Consider the following 8,078-nt stretch of genomic DNA (forward strand, 5'->3'; position numbering starts at 1 on the left):
TTTTTTTTTTTTTTTTAAATATTTTTATTTATTTCTAGGAGAGAGAGAGACAGCGTGAGCAGGGGAGGGTCACAGAGAGAGGGAGACACAGAATCTGAAGCAGGCCCCAGGCTCTGAGCTGGCAGTCAGCACAGAGCCCGACGTGGGGCTCGAACCCACGAACCGTGAGATCATGACCTAAGCGAAAGTTGGACGCTTAACCAACTAAGCCACCCAAGCACCCCAGGAGATGCCTCTAATTCTTATGCTGAGTTTGGATAGTTGGCCAGGAGTAAAAAGGAGGACAAAAAGGTGGCTCCCAGGTCAGGAAGGAAATCAATTGAGATTTTCGGGTTTTGGGGTTTTTTTGTTTTGTTTTGTTTTGTTTTGTTTTGTTTTGTTTTGTTTTCTATATCCAGAGTTCCTAAGGCTGTGGGTTTCCAATAGTAGTTGGTTCTGGGGAGCCATGGCAAAGAGCCCCAGGCGCCATCAGTCCCTTTCAGGGACACTGATTATCTGAGCCCTGCCAACAGAGGTCCTGAGGGCATTCAGGCTTCCAGTGATTGTCTCCACAGTGGGCCATGGCTTCCGGGGCTTTGACGTCTATTGTCTCTTCTGAGGCCAGTCTTTTTTCAGTGTCCTGAATGGCCACATAAGTGGCATTTGGTGCCAGGACCTCAGAAAGTCTAGTCTGACTTAGTACTTAAGGCTGTAACTAAGGCCTTACATTTTTTTTAAGTCTCCTTTCCACCCCCCCCCCCCTCACCTCAGTTGTAATATACCTGATTGGCAGCTCATAAGAGCTCCTCTAAGGTCCCTTCCAGGCCAACAGCCAATTTTTGCATTTCCTCTGAATACCTAGGGCTGATTGAGAGACAGATTTGTCCTTTAAAATCATCTCAGCCTTAGGGATATCAGGGGAGATAGCCATGTATTTAATGAGAGCCTCCCTCAACCTCTCCAGGAAGACCATTGGGCTCTCATTCTGTGCTTGTAAAATAGTGGCTAATTTAGCATAGTTAAGGGCTTAATCTTAGATTTCTTTAATTTTCTAAAAACACAAGCTAGGAAGTAGCAGTGATACTGTTCCCCAGTGGGATGGTCTTAATCTCAGTTAGGCTCTTGGGGTGGAACTGCCTGAACTCCAGTAGGGAGCTAGAAGTTCCCCATAGGACCCCCAATCCCATGGTAAGTAATGAGCTGCTCATCTTCATATCTCTTAGCTGTTGCCTGAACCCCACAGTTTTCTGTCTCATTAAGAGTATGATTTAACAAAAGCATTTTATCTTTGCAAGTCATCTCAAAAACGTATGTAATATTCTGAAAAGCCTCTCTCTGTATTTACCTGATCAGAAAATTTACCTAGACGTCCTTTTATCTGTCTTAAACCTTGTAATGTAAAAGGTTTCTCCTGGCATTTTAGCTTCTCACAACGGAAACATGCCTGTTACGTTATGGGGAGAGCCTAGATAAGGTGGGCAGCAGGGAGCAGAACTGCACTTATTATGTAGACTGAGGACACAAGGAGGAAGAGGTGGAACACTTTCTTTCCTCCTTCTCTAGGTCTGCTTTGGATACAGGTAAGGGACCCTTAATTGTTTCCCCTCCTGATTGCTGGACTTCAGCGAGGGTTGCCGTTAAATCAGGATCCACCATATATTGCTTACATATATCTTGATTTTTTAAATCTTAAACCAGTGTACCTTTAAAATCCATTCATTTTAACCTGAGTCCATCCTGACTTTATATAAAATTTCTTTTTTAAAGATTTTCCTTCATGAACCTACTACAGTTCTCCTTTGCATTCAGATTTTGTCTCAAGCCATTTGTCTGCAAATAATTAGTCTCATTTAGGACAAAATTACTTTCTTTTACTTGTAACAAAAATGTATTTGTATTTCTTATGTCTTTTTACATATCTACTTTTTTTTTTACATACAAAGTTATTTTCTTATTTCCATCAGCCTTAATTACATTTGGCAGAATTTTAACTCTTAGAAACCTTAGTCTACAGTGAAATAAGTAGTAACCAATTATGAACTGTTACATCAGAATTCCTTAGATGGCAAACCTATGAATCAGTTAAGCACAAAGTATGTTTTCCAAGAGATGTAAATATCCTTAGTTTCTCTGCAACAAGTTGAAAACACAAACCTACGTCTAGTAATTAGTGCTTTTTCCTCTTACTTCCTTAGATATCCAATGAATTCAATTCCACTTTATCATGCAAGCAAAACTTTTTAGGTTACCAAAGGCTTTGAAAGCTATCTTAACAATTAGCCATGAAAACTATGAGACAGATAAAGTTAACCATTATTTAAGTCATCCTTTTGCTAACCAGTTGGAACAGAGATAATACGAAATTATTTGACTTTCAGCAAATCTAGGTAGAATACATTTTTTTCTATCTTTTTCTTTCTTTCTTTCTTCTTTCTGTCTGTCATTCTCTCTCTCTCTCTCTCTTTCCTTCCTTCCTTCCTTCCTTCCTTCCTTCCTTCCTTCCTTCCTTCCTTCCTTCCTTCCTTCCTTCCTTCTCTCTGTCTTTCTGTCTTTCTCTCATGTTGATAAATAGTTCTGTCTCAAATCAACAAACTTAGCTTAAGCATTGAATACATTTTACTTGGGTCCACTTAAGACAATTTGTTTCCCATGGCTAATTTTTACCTGGAACACAGATGAGAAAATCTGAAGTGGGTGGCCTTTACTCCTGACATCTAGGGTGGGAGTAGGAGCTGACAGTGCCTGAGGCATTGAGGAACCAGTTATGCAAGCCGCAGCTCAGGTGGTGCAGAAACCAGAGGGTGGGGGAAGGGAAGGCAGAAGAGGCAAGGTGCTTCCAGAAGGCAGAGAAAGAGAATTCCCACTTTTAAATCTTGTCAGCTCAGAGGAGCAGATTCCAGGTTTTTATTTTGTTTTGTTTCCACTAGTGGAATTAGGCGGTCCATGTCAGTAAGAGAAGACAAGGAATTTCCCCAAAACAAAGAGAGTTTCACCAGCTGCTTGGGAATATTAATATGCCCGTTCTGAGGTGAACTAACCAGAGACATTTGGCTCTAACAGTTGGTTTTGAGGAATCCCCCCACCCCATCCTGATATCCTAGATGGGGCCCTCCCAATGTACAGTGTTGCAGGACAAACTTGAGGAAGAGGTTTTGTCCTCCTGGCCACTTCCCTTGCGGAGATTTAGACACCTTTTAGCATTGTCAGGTCAGTATAAACCCCTGACTTGGATTAGGTCTCTGCAGACCTGATTCTGCCTTGAGACGTATGGGGTCGTCATGGAACCACAGGGTAGTACCCACTCAGGCTCTGTAGCTGCAATTGTGGAGCCCAGGCACCACATACACATTCAGACAGATTGCAGACTTCCACTCAGGATTTCCCTGTCCTATGTGGTGACTATGTCATTATGACCTGGGAGGTGATCAAGCTCCCCTTCTGCCATTAGGATGGGCCTGAATTCGTTCCTGGGTCCTCAGGGACATTTACCCGATTTAATGTCCCATCCTAGTAGAATTTTCTGATTTAACCTTGGAGTCTGTTCAAGTGCAGCAGTGGGCAACTATTGTCTGGCCCTGTGAGGGTCGAGATCCAGTGAAATCACTGGTCGGGCACCTTCCTTTCCATCACAGGGGCCCAAGATGAGTGGCCTCTCCACTGGCTTCTGACAACAGTGGCTCATGGGGCCAGCATGGCTGCCAGCTTCCTGGCCAATGCACCAAAAAATGTTACAGCAGATATTCAGCACACTTTAAGAGACAAGTGACACACACTCAGGGAATCAGAAAAGACTCTTCATTCTGCATCGGTGCTGGCCCAGCGGACTCCTCTCTAGAGGCTGAGCCCCCAGCCCTGGTGCTAGCATACTTTATTCCTGGCCAGCTTCAGGATACTTGGAAACTTTCTATTGGCTGCACAGGGTGGGATTGCAGGGGCTCCAGGAAAAAAAGGGGGGGCACTTATTGGTTGTGCTATACAGGCAGTAGGCTGATCAAGAGGCAAGCAAGATTATGAAAGCAAAAAGAATGCATGGGGATTATCTGGCCTTGGACATCTGACTGGCTCTTTTATATCTGCTTTTGTCAGCTTTCCTTCTCAAAGTAATCTCTAGACCCAATGTGGGACTTGAACTTGAACTCTGAGATCAAGAGTTCTATGCTTTTCCAACTGAACTAGCCAGGCATCCCTGGAAACAAACAAACAATCAATCAAACAAAAAAAAACCTTTAAAAATTATACAAAGATAAAAATCTGAGAGGAAAGGTAATGGAAATATAATTTCAAGGATAAAAAGGAATGATATAGAATAACTGATAAAGAAGAGGTTGTTCAAAAAAAAAAAAAAAGAAGAGGTTGTTCATGTACTTTAAAAAATAGGTGATGGAGGAGGTGTCTGGCTGTCTCAGTCAGTTAAGCCTCAGACTTTGGCCCAGGTCATGATCTCACAGTTTGTGAGTTCCAGCCCCGCATCAGGTTCTCTGCTGTCAGCACAGAGCCAGCTTTGGATCCTCTGTTCCCCTCTCTCTCTGTGTCTCCCCGACTTGCTCTCTCTCAAGAAAGAAATAAAACCTTAAAAAATGGGCAATGGGGTATCAGATTAGAGCATTAAGATTATATGGACATATTTAATGTTTATTTTTGAGAGAGAGAGAGTATGTGTGTGGGGGATAGGAGACGGGCAGAGAGAGAGGGAGACACAGAATTGGAAGGCTGTAAGCCAGGCTCCAGGCTCTGAGCTGTCAGCACAGAGCCTGATGGTAGGGTAGAGACAGCTCGAATTCACCAACCTTGAGATCATGACCTTAGCCAAGGTGGGCAGTTTAGCAACTGAGCCACCCAGGTGGCCCTATATGGATATACTTAAAAGAACGACATAACAGTTTTATTTTCAAATGTTATAATATACAAGAGAGCTGGCCTCTATACAGCCAGCAGTTCATCAGTACCAATTAATATACCTGAAATCACATCTTTTGCAATTCTTTATTCTTATGTTCAAAAATGTTAAATATTAACTAAAAACATGTATTTTTCTTTTATGGGTTTTTTTACTGAGTAAAATTCATATAACATAAAATTAACCATTAACCATATTAAAGCATAGAATTCAGTGGCATTTAGTGTATGTATAATATTGTGCACCCATCACCTCTATTTCTAAGACATTTTCATCATCTCTAAAGGAAACTCTGTACCCATTAAACAAGAACTCCCATTCATCCACTCCCTACCCATTTCCTGGCAACCACAAATTGGTTTTCTGTCTCTATGGATGTACCTGTTCTGGGTGTTGCATATAAACCAAATTATGCAATATGTGACCTTTTGTGTCTGGCTTCTTTTACTTAACATAATGTTTTTGAGGTGTATCCAAGTTGAAACATGTATCAGTACTTCATTTCCTTTTATGGTTGAATATTTCATTGTCTGTATATACCACATTGTGCCTATTTATTCATCAGCTGCTGGACATTTGCCTTGTTTCAGCCTTTTGGCTATTGTGAATCCTCTTGCTATGACATGAATGTACAAGTATTTGTTTGAATTCCAATTTTGGGGGGTCTGTACCTAGAAACAAAATTGCTGATAATTCTGTTTCACTTTCTGAGAAACTGCCAAACTTTTCTAAACTGCACCATTTTACATTTCCAGCAACCATGTACAAGGGTTCCAGTTTCTCTGCTTCTTTGATTACTCTTGTTCTCTTTTTCATTACAAAAAAGTTATGACTAACCTAGTGGGTATAAAGTGGTGTCATTTTGTGGTTTTGATTTGCATTTCCCTAATAACTAGTGATGTTGAGCATCTTTTCATGTGCTTGTTGGGCATGACTACTTAGTGTTTACTAGTTTTTATTTTAAGGGTGTGCAAACAAAAATGTTGTGGTCCACAGCTGTAGACCTAAGCCACTGTATTTCTGAAGATCTTGTCTATGCCTCTCTGTTCTCCTAGCATTGTGCTGTGGCCTCAAAGCTTTGTGACAATTTGTCTGAGGGACATTTCTTCCGTCCAGAGGTATAGGACTAAAATTTTTTTTAAAAAGCTCCTCTTTTTAAAAGGCTTTGAGAGTCTGTGCAGACTGAAACTACAGCTTATAATACCAAATCTTCTTTCTCTGCTACCTGCTAAATTAGCCCTCCTATATTTTGAAGACATTAAATTTGAATGCCAAAGTTAGCTAGTCTTTTGCACATAGTGAGCTTGTTCCATGCTTATTTGTTGGTTTGACATGAAGTCAGAAGGGACCTTTGGCTGTGCAAACTGAGCAAGAGTGCTCTGGGAAATACAGTTTGTGTCAGGCTGGAGGAGAAGAAATGAGGGTGTGTCTGTATTAAATTGTGCCTCCTGGCTGTGAAGGTATCAGGAAAGTCTTGGGACCCCTGTGTCTGCCCTAGGACAGTAGGGAGCTTAAGGACTGGCAGTCTCCCCTGGGTAGTTTGCTAGTTCATTGAAGGCAAGAACAGCATCTTAGCCCTATATCCACATATGTTCCCTAACCCAGAACCTGGAGCATACTAGGTACACACAGGATGTTTACTGGATTGGATAGTGCACTGGTGATACTCTGTCCCTGATACTGTCCAGCCCCCTTGCCTCCTTGATGGTAGTTAGGAAAAAGACATCCTGGTTGCTGCTCTTAATTCTCACTTCATTCTGGTTCATCTCAGACTGACATCCTCCAACAGCTCCCCATTACCCCCATGGAGTCCCAGTTTTAACATAAAATATCACCTATATCCTTAATCAGTATTCCTCCACTTCCTTTTTATTTTAGTTACTTTCAAGCTACCCATGGACATGGACATGTTTGGGACCTTAGAATCCCATACAATCTTTTATGGGAAGAAAAGTTAAAGAGACTTCCAAATTTTTTGTTGATAGACCCTTACCCAAGATATCTGTTAATTTGGGATTATTCATTGCCCATTGCCTCTAAAGAAGGCTCTCCCAGGCTCCCATGCAAAGGATATAACCCTGGTTGAGTGTTTGAGAGCCAGGTAGCAGGGGGGAGGGGGCAGTGGTGAAGCATTGTGATTTTTCTCTGTTTAATAGACAGACTTTCATTCATTTCCTTGTTTTAAATCCACTGCTTGAATCTGGCCCTTTCCTATTCCCCTCCCCCCCCAAAGAATAAGTGTATTGTTGTGGGGTTTGGGGGAAGTTTCTGGGCTGAGTACATTGGGTAGGACCCGCGGGTCCAGTTTCTCCTTGTACATTTGTTCTATGGCTCATCTCCACCTTGCAAAATACCTGACACCTGATGCCTCTTTCCTGAGACTTTCCCCTGGGTGAATCAGCTTGCTCTGTGCTATTAACCATGTGTCCTAGCCGCCCCTCCCCACCTGGCTCCCATGCAAGGCTTCCGTTTGTCTCTGGTTATCACTTCTCTATCCCTTTCCATCTTCCCCAACAGTGTTAGTAGCTCTGATCTGTTTTCATCCTGTTTCATTCTCATGTTCGTGTAGATTCTCATCCGTTTTGTACTTTTAATGTCATATTATAGGGTTCAGGAAATGTTTGTGTTCTGTCTGCGCGTATTTAAGAAACAACTGTTTTTTATGGTCATCATTCCATGCAGTATAATACTCTACAGCTAAATGGAATAATGTATCTACACGTCTGGACCGGTGACATGGACAACATAGCAAGCTAAATGAAAAAAGCAAGTTGCAGGTTTGTATGTATACATATACACATACTAAATCTATGTATATTCTCCTTAGCATCATCTGAGGTAATATAAATAAATATCAGGATACCTAGAGAGCTAGTTGGATGTTTTCATTTGGAAAAAGATTCAAAAGGGTCCGATTTAGAGACGCTTGTCTGGCTCAGTCAGTTAAGTGTCCAAATTCCACTCAGGTCATGACCTCATGGTTCATGAGTTCAAGCCCTGTATCAGGTTCTCTGCTCTCAGCACAGAGCCCTCTCAGATCCTCTCTCTCTCTCTATCTCTGTCTCTCTCTGCCCCTCCCCAGTGCAGGCATGTGCTCGTACTCTCTCTGTCAAAGATAAACATTAAAAAACAAAGGGGTCTGATTTAAAGTTTAAGGCAATCTGGTGAGTCTAAAAATTTCCTTTGGGGACCATGGAGTCAG

Source organism: Hyaena hyaena, unplaced genomic scaffold, assembly GCF_003009895.1.
Source record: "Hyaena hyaena isolate Hyena2069 unplaced genomic scaffold, ASM300989v1 scaffold_18, whole genome shotgun sequence".
Lineage (NCBI taxonomy): Eukaryota > Metazoa > Chordata > Mammalia > Carnivora > Hyaenidae > Hyaena > Hyaena hyaena.